Raw genomic sequence first — 14,247 nt, forward strand, 5'->3', positions numbered from 1 at the left:
GGGGAGGGAGGGAGTGGTGGTGGAGGATAGATGGGGAGGGAGGAGTGGTGGTGGAGGATAGATGGGGAGGGAGGGAGTGGTGGTGGAGGATAGATGGGGGGGAGGAGGGGTGGTGGAGGATAGATGGGGTGGGAGGAGTGGTGGTGGAGGATAGAAGGGGAGGGAGGAGTGATGGTGGAGGAGAGATGGGGTGGGAGGGAGTGGTGGTGGAGGATAGACGGGGAGGAGGGAGGGAGTGATGGTGGAGGAGAGATGGGGAGGAGGGAGTGGTGGTGGAGGATAGACGGGACGGGAGGGGAGGAGTGGTGGTGGAGGAGAGATGGGGTGGGAGGGAGTGGTGGTGGAGGAGAGATGGGGAGGGAGGGAGTGGATGGTGGAGGAGAGATGGGGAGGGAGGAGTGATGGTGGAGGATAGACGGGGGAGGGAGGGTGGTGGTGGAGGAGAGATGGGGAGGGAGGGAGTGGTGGTGGAGGAGAGACGGGGAGGGAGGGAGAGTGGTGGTGGAGGAGAGATGGGGAGGAGGGAGTGGTGGTGGAGGAGAGATGGGGGGGAGGGAGTGATGGTGGAGGAGAGATGGGGAGGGAGGGAGTGGTGGTGGAGGATAGACGGGGGGAGGGAGGGAGTGGTGGTGGAGGAGAGATGGGGAGGGAGGGAGTGATGGTGGAGGAGAGATGGGGAGGGAGGGAGTGATGGTGGAGGATAGACGGGGAGGGAGGGAGTGATGGTGGAGGAGAGATGGGGAGGGAGGGAGTGGTGGTGGAGGATAGAGGGAGGGGGAGTGATGGGGAGGGAGTGGTGGTGGAGGAGAGATGGGGAGGGAGGGAGTGATGGTGGAGGAGAGATGGGGTGGGAGGGGTGGTGGTGGAGGATAGACGGGGAGGGAGGGAGTGATGGTGGAGGAGAGACGGGGAGGGAGGGAGTGGTGGTGGAGGATAGACGGGGAGGGAGTGAGTGATGGTGGAGGAGAGATGGGGTGGGAGGGAGTGGTGGTGGAGGATAGACGGGGAGGGAGGGAGTGATGGTGGAGGAGAGATGGGGTGGGAGGGAGTGGTGGTGGAGGAGAGATGGGGAGGGAGGAGTGATGGTGGAGGATAGACGGGGAGGGAGGGAGTGGTGGTGGAGGATAGACGGGGAGGGAGGGAGTGGTGGTGGAGGATAGATGGGGAGGGAGGGAGTGGTGGTGGAGGATAGATGGGGAGGGAGGGAGTGGTGGTGGAGGATAGTGGGGTGGGAGGGAGTGGTGGTGGAGGATAGATGGGGTGGAGGGAGTGGTGGTGGAGGATAGACGGGGAGGGAGGAGTGATGGTGGAGGAGAGATGGGGAGGGAGGGAGTGGTGGTGGAGGATAGACGGGGAGGGAGGGAGAGGTGGTGGAGGAGAGATGGGGTGGGAGGGAGTGGTGGTGGAGGATAGATGGGGAGGGAGGAGTGGTGGTGGAGGAGAGATGGGGTGGGAGGAGTGGTGGTGGAGGATAGATGGGGGGGAGGAGGGAGTGATGGTGGAGGAGGAGGGTGAGTGAGTGGAGGAGGAGTGGTGGTGGAGGAAGAGACGGGGAGGAGGGAGTGGTGGTGGAGGATAGACGGGGAGGGAGGGAGTGGTGGTGGAGGATAGATGGGGAGGGAGGGAGTGGTGGTGGAGGATAGATGGGGGGGAGGGAGTGGTGGTGGAGGGAGATGGGGGGGAGGGAGTGGTGGTGAGAGATGGGGAGGGAGGGAGTGGTGGTGGTGGGGAAGATGAGTGGGAGGGAGGAGTGGTGGTGGAGAGATAGATGGGGAGGGAGGAGTGATGGTGGAGGAGAGATGGGGGGGAGGGAGGGAGTGGTGGTGGAGGATAGATGGGGGAGGGGAGGGAGTGGATGGTGGAGGGAGGGGAGGGAGGAGTGGTGGTGGAGGATAGATGGGAGGAGGAGGATGGTGGAGGAGAGATGGGGGAGGAGGGGGAGGGAGGGAGTGGTGGTGGAGGATAGATGGGGAGGGAGGGAGTGATGGTGGAGGAGAGATGGGAGGAGGGAGTGGTGGTGGAGGAGAGATGGGGGAGGAGGGAGTGTGGTGGTGGAGGATAGATGGGGAGGGAGGGAGTGATGGTGGAGGAGAGATGGGGTGGGAGGAGTGGTGGTGGAGGATAGATGGGGAGGGAGGGAGTGATGGTGGAGGAGAGATGGGGGAGAGGAGTGGAGTGATGGTGGAGGAGTGGTGGTGGAGGAGAGGAGGAGTGATGGTGGAGGAGAGATGGGTGGGAGGAGTGGTGGTGGAGGATAGACGGGGAGGGAGGGAGTGATGGTGGAGGGAGATGGGGAGGGAGGGAGTGGTGGAGGATAGATAGGGATGGGGAGGGGGAGTGGTGGTGGAGGATAGATGGGGAGGGAGGGGAGTGGTGGTGGAGGATAGATGGGGAGGAGGGAGTGGTGGTGGAGGATAGATGGGGTGGGAGGGAGTGGTGGTGGAGGATAGATGGGATGGGGGAGAGGAGAGATGGGGTGATGGTGGAGGAGAGATGGGGTGGGAGGAGTGGTGGTGGAGGATAGACGGGAGGGAGGAGGATGGTGGAGGAGAGATGGGGAGGAGGGAGTGGTGGTGGAGGATAGATGGGGGGAGGGGAGTGGTGGTGGTGGGGAGAGATGGGGGAGGGAGGAGTGGTGGAGGAGAGAGGGGAGGGAGGAGGATGGTGGAGGAGAGATGGGTGGAGGATGGTGGAGGATAGACGGGGAGGGAGGGGAGTGGTGGTGGAGGAGAGATGGGGAGGGAGGGAGTGGTGGTGGAGGATAGATGGGGAGGGAGGGAGTGATGGTGGAGGAGAGATGGGGAGGGAGGGAGTGGTGGTGGAGGATAGAGGGGGAGGGAGGGAGTGGTGGTGGAGAGATGGTGGTGGAGGGGAGGGAGGGAGTGGAGATGGGGTGGGAGGAGAGTGGTGGTGGAGGAGAGGAGTGGTGGTGGAGGATAGATGGGGTGGGAGGGAGTGGTGGTGGAGGAGAGATGGGGTGGGGAGGGAGTGGTGGTGGAGGAGAGACGGGAGGAGGAGTGATGGTGGAGGAGAGACGGGGTGGGAGGAGTGGTGGTGGATGGGGAGGAGGGAGTGATGGTGGGAGGAGAGATGGGGAGGAGGGAGTGGTGGTGGAGGATAGACGGGGAGGGAGGGAGTGGTGGTGGAGGAGAGATGGGGAGGGAGGGAGTGGTGGTGGAGGATAGAGGGGGAGGGAGGAGTGATGGTGGAGGAGAGATGGGGTGGGGAGGGAGTGGTGGTGGTGATAGATGGGAGGAGGGAGTGATGGTGGAGGAGAGATGGGGGGGAGGGAGTGGTGGTGGAGGAGAGATGGGGGAGGGAGGGAGTGATGGTGGAGGATAGACGGGAGGGAGGGAGTGGTGGTGGAGGATGATGGGGAGGAGGAGTGGTGGTGGAGGATAGATGGGGTGGGAGGGAGTGGTGGTGGGAGGATAGATGGGGAGGAGGGAGTGTGGTGGAGGAAGATGGGGTGGGAGGGAGTGGTGGTGGAGGATAGAGGGAGGAGGAGTGATGGTGGAGGAGAGATGGGGAGGAGGAGTGGTGGTGGAGGATAGACGGGGGAGGAGGGAGTGATGGTGGAGGAGAGATGGGGAGGGAGGGAGTGGTGGGTGGGAGATGAAGACGGGAGGAGGGTGGTGGTGGAGGAGAGATGGGAGGAGGAGTGGTGGTGGAGGAGAGATGGGGGGGAGGGTGGTGGAGTAGATCTGGGAGGGAGGGAGTGGTGGTGGTAGACAGGAGGAGGAGAGATAGGGAGGAGGAGTGGTGGTGGAGGATAGATGGGGAGGAGGGAGTGGATGGTGGAGGAGAGATGGGGGGGAGGGAGTGGTGGTGGAGGATAGACGGGGAGGAGGGAGTGATGGTGGAGGAGAGAGATGGGGTGGGAGGAGTGGTGGTGGAGGAGAGAGGGGGAGGGAGGGAGTGATGGTGGAGGATAGAGGGGGGAGGGAGGGAGTGGTGGTGGAGGATAGACGGGGAGGAGGGAGTGGTGGTGGAGGATAGATGGGGAGGGAGGGAGTGGTGGTGGAGGATAGATGGGGAGGGAGGAGTGGTGGTGGAGGAGAGATGGGGAGGAGGAGTGATGGTGGTGGAGGGAGTGAGAGAGACGGGGAGGAGGGAGTGGGTGGAGGAGAGATGGGGAGGGAGTGGGGGGTGAGGATAGATGGAGGAGGATAGATGGGGAGGGAGGGAGTGGTGGTGATGGATGGAGGAGGGAGGTGGGGGATGGGGGAGGAGTGATGGTGGAGGAGAGATGGGGAGGAGGAGTGGTGGTGGAGGGAAGGGGACGGGGAGGAGTGTGGTGGAGGAGAGATGGGGAGGGAGGGAGTGGTGGTGGAGGATAGACGGGGAGGGAGGAGTGGATGGTGGAGGAGAGATGGGGTGGGAGGGAGTGGTGGTGGAGGATAGATGGGGAGGGAGGGTGGTGGAGGATAGATGGGGAGGGAGGGAGTGGTGGTGGAGGAGACGGGGAGGGAGGGAGTGGTGGTGGAGGATAGATGGGAGGGAGGAGAGTGGAGGATAGATGGGGGAGGGAGTGGATGGTGGAGGGAGGGGGAGGGGAGGGTGGTGGAGGAGAGACGGGGAGGAGGAGTGATGGTGGAGAGATGGGGGGAGGGAGTGGTGGTGGAGGATAGATGGGGAGGGAGGGAGTGGTGGTGGAGGAGAGATGGGGAGGGAGGGGGAGTGGTGGAGGATAGACGGGGGAGGAGGAGTGGTGGTGGAGGGAGATGGGGGTGGGAGGGAGTGGTGGTGGAGGAGAGATGGGGGGTGGGAGGAGTGGTGGAGGAGAGATGGGGTGGGGAGGGAGTGGTGGTGGAGGATAGACGGGGGAGGGAGGGAGTGGTGGAGGAGGAGGGGGGGAGGGATGGTGGTGGAGGATAGGGGAGGGAGTGGTGGTGGAGGAGAGATGGGGTGGAGGGAGTGGTGGTGGAGGAGAGATGGGGGATGCAGGAGGGAGAGGGAGGAGTGGGGGGAGACGGGAGGAGGGTGGAGGAGGAGATGGGGTGGGAGGGAGTGGTGGTGGAGGATAGATGGGGAGGGAGGGAGTGGATGGTGGAGGAGATGGGGAGGTGGGAGGGATGGTGGGATGGGGAGGGAGGGAGTGGTGGTGGAGGAGAGATGGGGAGGGAGGGAGTGGTGGTGGAGGAGAGATGGGGTGGGAGGGAGTGGTGGTGGAGGATAGACGGGGAGGGAGGGAGTGATGGTGGAGGAGAGATGGGGTGGGAGGAGTGGTGGTGGAGGATAGACGGGGAGGGAGGAGTGATGGTGGAGGAGAGATGGGGAGGGAGGGAGTGGTGGTGGAGGATAGACGGGGAGGGAGGAGGATGGTGGAGGAGAGATGGGGGTGGGAGGGAGTGGTGGTGGAGGAGAGATGGGGAGGAGGGAGTGATGGTGGAGGATAGATGGGGAGGGAGGGAGTGGTGGTGGAGGATAGATGGGGAGGAGGAGTGGTGGTGGAGGATAGATGGGGAGGGAGGAGTGATGGTGGAGGAGAGATGGGGAGGAGGGAGTGGTGGTGGAGGGAGATGGGGTGGGAGGAGTGGTGGTGGAGGATAGGGGGGAGGGAGGAGGATGGTGGAGGAGAGATGGGAGGAGGGTGGTGGTGGAGGATAGATGGGAGGAGGATGGTGGTGGAGGGAGATGGGGGGAGTGGTGGTGGAGGAGAGATGGGGAGGGAGGGAGTGGTGGTGGAGGAGAGATGGGGAGGAGGGAGTGGTGGTGGAGGATAGACGGGGAGGGAGGGAGTGGTGGTGGAGGATAGATGGGGAGGGAGGGAGTGGTGGTGGAGGATAGACGGGGAGGGAGGGAGGTGGTGGAGGATAGATGGGTGGGAGGGAGTGGTGGTGGAGGGAGATGGGGTGGGAGGAGATGGTGGAGGAGAGATGGGGAGGAGGGAGTGATGGTGGAGGAGGAAGGGGAGGAGGGAGTGGTGGTGGAGGAGAGATGGGGTGGGAGGAGTGGTGGTGGAGGATAGACGGGGAGGGAGGGAGTGATGGTGGAGGAGAGATGGGGAGGGAGGGAGTGGTGGTGGAGGATAGATGGGGAGGGAGGAGTGATGGTGGAGGAGAGATGGGGTGGAGGAGTGGTGGTGGAGGATAGACGGGGAGGGAGGAGTGATGGTGGAGGAGAGATGGGGTGGGAGGGAGTGGGAGGTGGGAGGAGAGATGGGGAGGGAGGGAGGAGTGATGGTGGAGGAGAGACGGGGAGGGAGGGAGTGGTGGTGGAGGAGAGATGGGGAGGAGGAGTGGTGGTGGAGGATAGAGGGGGATGGTGGAGGGAGTGGTGGTGGAGGATAGATGGGGAGGGAGGAGTGGTGGTGGAGGATAGATGGGGTGGGAGGGAGTGGTGGTGGAGGAGAGATGGGGAGGGAGGGAGTGATGGTGGAGGAGAGATGGGGTGGGAGGAGTGGTGGTGGAGGATAGACGGGAGGGAGGGAGTGATGGTGGAGGAGAGATGGGGAGGGAGGGAGTGGTGGTGGAGGAGGACGGGGGAGGAGGAGTGGTGGTGGAGGAGAGATGGGGAGGAGGGAGTGGTGGTGGAGGAGAGATGGGGTGGGAGGGAGTGGTGGTGGAGGAGAGATGGGGAGGGAGGAGGATGGTGGAGGAGAGATGGGGAGGGAGGGAGTGGTGGTGGAGGATAGATGGGGAGGAGGGAGTGGTGGTGGAGGAGAGATGGGGAGGGAGGGAGTGGTGGTGGAGGAGAGACAGGGGGAGGGGAGGGAGGAGATGGGGGGAGGAGGTGGTGGAGGATAGATGGGGAGGGAGGGTGGTGGAGGTGGATGGTGGAGGAGAGATGGGGAGGGAGGGAGTGATGGTGGAGGAGAGATGGGGGGAGGGAGGGAGTGGTGGTGGAGGAGAGATGGGGAGGGAGGGAGTGGTGGTGGAGGAGAGGGAGGATGGGGAGGAGGGAGTGGTGGGAGCAGGGGAGGAGGAGTGTGGTGGAGGAGAGATGGGGAGGAGGAGTGATGGTGGAGGAGAGATGGGGTGGGAGGAGTGGTGGTGGAGGATAGACGGGGATGGAGGAGTGATGGTGGAGGAGAGACGGGAGGGGAGGAGTGGTGGTGGAGGATAGACGGGGGGGAGGGAGTGATGGTGGAGGAGAGATGGGGTGGGGAGGGAGTGGTGGTGGAGGATAGACGGGGAGGAGGAGTGATGGTGGAGGAGAGATGTGGTGGGGAGGGAGTGGTGGTGGAGAGAGATGGGGAGGAGGGAGTGATGGTGGAGGATAGACGGGGAGGGAGGAGTGGTGGTGGAGGATAGACGGGAGGGAGGAGTGGTGGTGGAGGATAGATGGGGAGGGAGGAGTGGTGGTGGAGGATAGACGGGGAGGAGGGAGTGATGGTGGAGGAGAGATGGGGTGGGAGGGAGTGGTGGTGGAGGAGAGACGGGGAGGGAGGGAGTGATGGTGGAGGATAGACAGGGGAGGGAGGGAGTGGTGGTGGAGGATAGACGGGGAGGGAGGGAGTGGTGGTGGAGGATAGATGGGGAGGAGGAGTGGTGGTGGAGGATAGATGGGGAGGAGGGAGTGGTGGTGGAGGATAGATGGGGTGGGAGGGAGTGGTGGTGGAGGATAGACGGGGAGGGAGGAGTGATGGTGGAGGAGAGATGGAGGGGAGGGAGTGGTGGTGGAGGATAGACGGGAGGGAGGAGGATGGTGGAGGAGAGATGGGGAGGAGGAGTGGTGGTGGAGGATAGACGGGGAGGAGGAGTGGTGGTGGAGGAGAGATGGGGGTGGGAGGAGTGGTGGTGGAGGAGAGATGGGGAGGGAGGGAGTGATGGTGGAGGAGAGATGGGAGGGAGGAGTGATGGTGGAGGATAGACGGGGAGGGAGGAGTGGTGGTGGAGGAGAGATGGGGAGGGAGAGGAGGTGGAGGAGAGAGGGGAGGAGGAGTGGTGGTGGAGGAGAGATGGGGAGGGAGGGAGTGATGGTGGAGGATAGATGGGGAGGGAGGGAGTGATGGTGGAGGAGAGATGGGGAGGGGGAGTGGTGGTGGAGGATAGAAGGGGAGGAGGGAGTGACGGTGGAGGAGAGATGGGGAGGAGGAGTGATGGTGGAGGAGAGATGGGGAGGGAGGGAGTGGTGGTGGAGGATAGATGGGGAGGGAGGGAGTGGTGGTGGAGGATAGACGGGGGAGGGAGGAGTGATGGTGGAGGAGAGATGGGGTGGGAGGGAGTGGTGGTGGAGGATAGATGGGGGATGGAGGAGTGATGGTGGAGGAGAGATGGGGAGGGAGGGAGTGGTGGTGGAGGATAGACGGGGAGGGAGGAGTGATGGTGGAGGAGAGATGGGGTGGGAGGAGTGGTGGTGGAGGATAGACGGGGGAGGGAGTGATGGTGGAGGAGAGATGGGGAGGAGGGAGTGGTGGTGGAGGATAGACGGGGAGGGAGGAGTGGTGGTGGAGGAGAGATGGGGTGGAGGAGTGGTGGTGGAGGATAGATGGGGTGGGAGGAGTGGTGGTGGAGGAGAGATGGGGTGGGGAGGAGTGGTGGTGGAGGAGAGAAGGGGTGGGAGGGAGTGGTGGTGGAGGATAAGCGGGAGGGAGGAGTGGAGGGAGGAGTGGGGAGTGGTGGTGGAGGATAGATGGGGAGGGAGGGAGTGGTGGTGGAGGATAGATGGGGTGGGGGAGTGATGGTGGAGGAGAGATGGGGTGGGAGGAGTGGTGGTGGAGGATGAGACGCGGGAGGAGGAGTGATGGTGGAGGAGAGATGGGGTGGGAGGAGTGGTGGTGGAGGAGAGATGGGGAGGGAGGAGTGATGGTGGAGGAGATGGGGAGGGAGGAGTGGTGGTGGAGGATAGACGGGGGGAGGGAGGAGTGGTGGTGGAGGATAGATGGGGAGGGAGGGAGTGGTGGTGGAGGATAGATGGGGAGGGAGGAGTGGTGGTGGAGGATAGATGGGGTGGGAGGGAGTGGTGGTGGAGGATAGACGGGAGGGAGGAGTGATGGTGGAGGAGAGATGGGGTGGGAGGATGGGAGGATAGACAGGGGGGAGGGAGTGATGGTGGAGGAGAGATGGGGAGGGAGGGAGTGGTGGTGGAGGAGAGATGGGGAGGGAGGGAGTGGTGGTGGAGGATAGACGGGGAGGGAGGAGTGATGGTGGAGGAGAGATGGGGGGAGGGAGTGGTGGTGGAGGAGAGATGGGGAGGGAGGGAGTGATGGTGGAGGATAGATGGGGAGGGAGGAGTGGTGGTGGAGGAGAGATGGGGAGGGAGGGAGTGGTGGTGGAGGATAGATGGGGAGGAGGGAGTGGTGGTGGAGGATAGATGGGGAGGGAGGAGTGGGGGTGGTGGAGGAGAGATGGGTGGGAGGGAGTGGTGGTGGAGGATAGACGGGGAGGAGGGAGTGATGGTGGAGGAGAGATGGGGAGGGAGGGAGTGGTGGTGGAGGATAGATGGGGAGGGAGGGAGTGGTGGTGGAGGATAGATGGGGAGGGAGGAGTGATGGTGGAGGAGAGATGGGGTGGGAGGGAGTGGTGGTGGAGGATAGACGGGGAGGGAGGAGTGATGGTGGAGGAGAGATGGGGAGGGAGGGAGTGGTGGTGGAGGATAGATGGGGAGGGGAGGGAGTGATGGTGGAGGATGAGATGGGGAGGGAGGGAGTGGTGGTGGAGGAGAGACGGGGAGGGAGGGAGTGATGGTGGAGGAGAGATGGGGTGGGAGGGAGTGGTGGTGGAGGAGAGATGGGGAGGGAGGGAGTGATGGTGGAGGATAGATGGGAGTGGGAGGGAGTGGTGGTGGAGGATAGACGGGGAGGAGGGATGGTGGAGGAGAGATGGGGGGGAGGGGTGGTGGAGGATAGATGGGGAGGGAGGAGTGGTGGTGGAGGAGAGATGGGGTGGGGAGGAGTGGTGGTGGAGGAGAGATGGGAGGGAGGAGTGATGGTGGAGGAGAGATGGGGAGGGAGGGAGTGGTGGTGGAGGAGAGACGGGGAGGGGGAGGGGAGTGGTGGTGGAGGAGAGATGGGGAGGGAGGGAGTGATGGTGGAGGATAGATGGGGGGAGGAGGGAGTGGTGGTGGAGGAGAGATGGGGAGGGGAGGAGTGGTGGTGGAGGAGAGATGGGGGGAGGAGTGGTGGTGGAGGAGAGATGGGGTGGGAGGGAGTGGTGGTGGAGGAGAGATGGGGAGGGAGGGAGTGGTGGTGGAGGAGAGATGGGGAGGAGGGAGGTGGTGGAGGAGAGATGGGGAGGAGGAGTGATGGTGGAGGAGAGATGGGGGGGGGAGTGGGAGGAGATGGTGGAGGAGGGAGTGATGGTGGAGGAGAGATGGGTGGAGGAGATGGTGGAGGAGAGATGGGGAGGGAGGAGTGGTGGTGGAGGATAGATGGGGAGGGAGGGAGTGGTGGTGGAGGATAGATGGGGAGGGAGGGAGTGGTGGTGGAGGAGGGAGATGGGGAGGGAGGGAGGGAGGGTGGTGGAGGATAGATGGGGAGGGAGGGAGTGGTGGTGGAGGAGAGATGGGGGGAGGGAGATGGGGTGGAGGTGGTGGTGGAGGGGAGGGAGTGATGGTGGAGGATAGACGGGGAGGGAGGGAGTGATGGTGGAGGAGAGATGGGGAGGGAGGGAGTGGTGGTGGAGGATAGACGGGGAGGGAGGGAGTGATGGTGGAGGAGAGATGGGGAGGGAGGGAGTGGTGGTGGAGGATAGATGGGGAGGGAGGGAGTGGTGGTGGAGGAGAGATGGGGAGGGAGGGAGTGATGGTGGAGGAGAGATGGGGTGGAGGGAGTGGTGGTGGAGGATAGATGAGGGGAGGGAGGGAGTGATGGTGGAGGAGAGATGGGAGGGAGGAGTGGTGGTGGAGGATAGACGGGGAGGGAGGAGTGATGGTGGAGGAGAGATGGGGAGGAGGGAGTGGTGGTGGAGGATAGATGGGGAGGGAGGGAGTGGTGGTGGAGGAGAGATGGGGAGGGAGGGAGTGGTGGTGGAGGATAGACGGGGGAGGGGGGGAGGGGGGAGTGATGGTGGAGGAGAGATTGGGAGGGGAGGGAGTGATGGTGGAGGATAGATGGGGAGGGAGGGAGTGATGGTGGAGGAGAGATGGGGAGGAGGGAGTGGTGGTGGAGGATAGATGGGGAGGGAGGAGTGGTGGTGGAGGAGAGATGGGGAGGGAGGGAGTGGTGGTGGAGGAGAGATGGGGAGGGAGGAGTGATGGTGGAGGAGAGATGGGGTGGGAGGGAGTGGTGGTGGAGGATAGACGGGGAGGGAGGAGTGATGGTGGAGGAGAGATGGGGAGGGAGGAGTGGTGGTGGAGGAGAGACGGGGGGAGGGAGTGAGTGATGGTGGAGGAGAGATGGGGTGGGAGGGAGTGGTGGTGGAGGATAGATGGGGAGGGAGGGTGGTGGAGGAGAGATGGGGTGGGAGGAGTGGTGGTGGAGGATAGATGGGGAGGGAGGAGTGGTGGTGGAGGACAGATGGGGAGGGAGGAGTGGTGGTGGAGGAGAGATGGGGTGGGAGGGAGTGGTGGTGGAGGATAGATGGGGGAGGGAGGGAGTGGTGGTGGAGGATAGATGGGAGGAGGGAGTGGTGGTGGAGGATAGATGGGGTGGGAGGAGTGGTGGTGGAGGAGAGATGGGGAGGGGAGGAGGAGTGGTGGTGGAGGAGAGATGGGGTGGGAGGGAGTGGTGGTGGAGGAGAGATGGGGAGGGAGGAGTGGTGGTGGAGGATAGATGGGGAGGGAGGGAGTGGTGGTGGAGGAGAGATGGGGTGGAGGAGTGGTGGTGGAGGATAGATGGGGAGGGAGGGAGTGGTGGTGGAGGACAGATGGGGGAGGGAGGGAGTGGTGGGTGGAGGATAGATGGGGAGGGAGGGAGTGGTGGTGGAGGATAGATGGGGTGGGAGGGAGTGGTGGTGGAGGAGAGATGGGGTGGGAGGGAGTGGTGGTGGAGGATAGATGGGGAGGGAGGGAGTGGTGGTGGAGGATAGACGGGGAGGGAGGGAGTGGTGGTGGAGGATAGATGGGGAGGGAGGAGTGGTGGTGGAGGAGAGATGGGGTGGGAGGAGTGGTGGTGGAGGATAGATGGGGAGGGGGGAGTGGTGGTGGAGGATAGACGGGGAGGGAGGAGTGATGGTGGAGGATAGACGGGAGGGAGGGAGTGATGGTGGAGGATAGACGGGGAGGGAGGAGTGATGGTGGAGGATAGACGGGGGAGGGAGGGAGTGGTGGTGGAGGAGAGACGGGGAGGGAGGGAGTGATGGTGGAGGATAGGGGAGGGAGGGAGTGATGGTGGAGGAGAGATGGGGGAGGAGGGAGTGATGGTGGAGGATAGACGGGGAGGGAGGGAGTGATGGTGGAGGATAGATGGGGAGGGAGGAGTGATGGTGGAGGATAGACGGGGAGGGAGGGAGTGATGGTGGAGGGACGGGGAGGGAGGAGTGATGGTGGAGGGAGGGAGGAGGAGTGGTGGTGGAGGATAGACGGGGAGGGAGGGAGTGATGGTGGAGGATAGACGGGGAGGGAGGGAGTGATGGTGGAGGATAGGGACGGGGAGGGAGGGAGTGATGGTGGAGGATAGACGGGGAGGGAGGGAGTGATGGTGGAGGATAGACGGGGAGGAGGGAGTGATGGTGGAGGATAGACGGGGAGGGAGGGAGTGATGGTGGAGGATAGACGGGGAGGGAGGGAGTGGTGGTGGAGGAGAGATGGGGAGGGAGGGAGTGGTGGTGGAGGAGAGATGGGGAGGGAGGAAGTGGTGGTGGAGGATAGACGGGGAGGAGGAAGTGATGGTGGAGGAGAGATGGGGAGGGAGGGAGTGGTGGTGGAGGAGAGATGGGGAGGGAGTGATTGTTTGGGGAGTAACGGAAGAGGGAGGAAGTGATGGTGGAGGAGAGACGGGGGGAGGGAGGAGGGAGGAGTGAAGGTGGAGTAGAGACGGGGGAGGGAGTGATGGTGGAGGAGAGACGGGGAGGGTGTGATGAGGGAGTAATGGGTGAGTGATGGGGGAGTAATGGGGGAGTGGTGGGGGAGTGACGGGAGAGGGGGGAGTGGTGGGGGAGTGACGGGAGAGGGGGGAGTGGTGTGGGAGTGACGGGCAGCCCACAGGTACAGGGCTCCATTACCTCCTGACCCTGACGTTTAATCAGGCGTCTCTCTGACATGTTTATAAGGCTGAACTTTGCAGTGCTATTAGAGGCTGCTAGACATGCCGGGCCCCGGCCCCATACCCCGGCCCCTAGGGCAGGCCTGGCCCTTTACCTCCTCTCTTCACCTATTATATGCTAATTACCACCACTCTTATAGCGCACTTACAAGGAGTTAATTTAGTGGGCCATTACACTGGTCTATATTTCAGGGTGCACTGTGGATAGCCCTCGTGGGGGTTTGGGGAGCTGTGAAGCGAGGGATGGAGGGATGGAGGGATGGATGGATGGAGGAAAGGGTGAAGGGTAGTTTATATCCTGCAGGGCAGAAGAGATGAGAGGAGTGTGGGAGCTCTCCTCTCTGTGCTATCTCTGTCTGGATGGGAAGAATTTAAAGAGCTGGCAGTTTGTGAGATGCACAGACAGAAAGGGAGAGAGAGACAGCTCCAATCCAAGTGTGCTAAACTGTTTAGATTAGGGTAATAGTTTGACTGAATAGAAGAGTTTTGTCTGAGTGTGTGTGTGTGCGTTTGTAAGTGTGTGTTTGTGTGCGTTTGTACATCCCTTTGTGCAGTGCACTGGCATACATCCCTCAGTGTTATGGTGTGAACAGTACCACACACCGCATCAGAACTCCCTCTGCTGAGCTGAGCTGCTTGCTAGTGAAGTGCACCAGGCAGCACTTGAGCCCAGATTAATAGGTGACATTTACGAGTGAGTGTGTGAGTGTGTGTGAGAGTTGCAGGATCAGGACTGTGTGATATAGAGCCCACTATCACCTAGACAGGAGTAAACTACTCCAACTCCCCGGGAACCCTAAAGGGCAAGCCTAATAGCTGCCTACTGATATATACCCTTTCAGCGCAACAACTTTTATTCAAGAGCCCCTTGTTGCACCCGTCTTTCTCCTTTCTCACTATTTATGAACATATTAAAGGTGTGCGTTGCTGTTATTCGCTGGGTACTTTTACTGCCACCCGTGATGAGCCCTCAACCTGTAACCTGCTGTAAGCTTATTTCATCCTATTCAACACCACTCGTTTCCTTTCCTCCTTTTCCCCCTCATAGCATGTCAAGCTACTTCCTGGTTTGTTACGTCTGTAACCAGCTATAAATCTCTCCTTTACATACATGCACATGATGTTCCAATTCAGCCATTATAGATAGAAACGTGTGTTAA

Source organism: Oncorhynchus nerka, linkage group LG20 (genome assembly GCF_034236695.1).
Source record: "Oncorhynchus nerka isolate Pitt River linkage group LG20, Oner_Uvic_2.0, whole genome shotgun sequence".
Lineage (NCBI taxonomy): Eukaryota > Metazoa > Chordata > Actinopteri > Salmoniformes > Salmonidae > Oncorhynchus > Oncorhynchus nerka.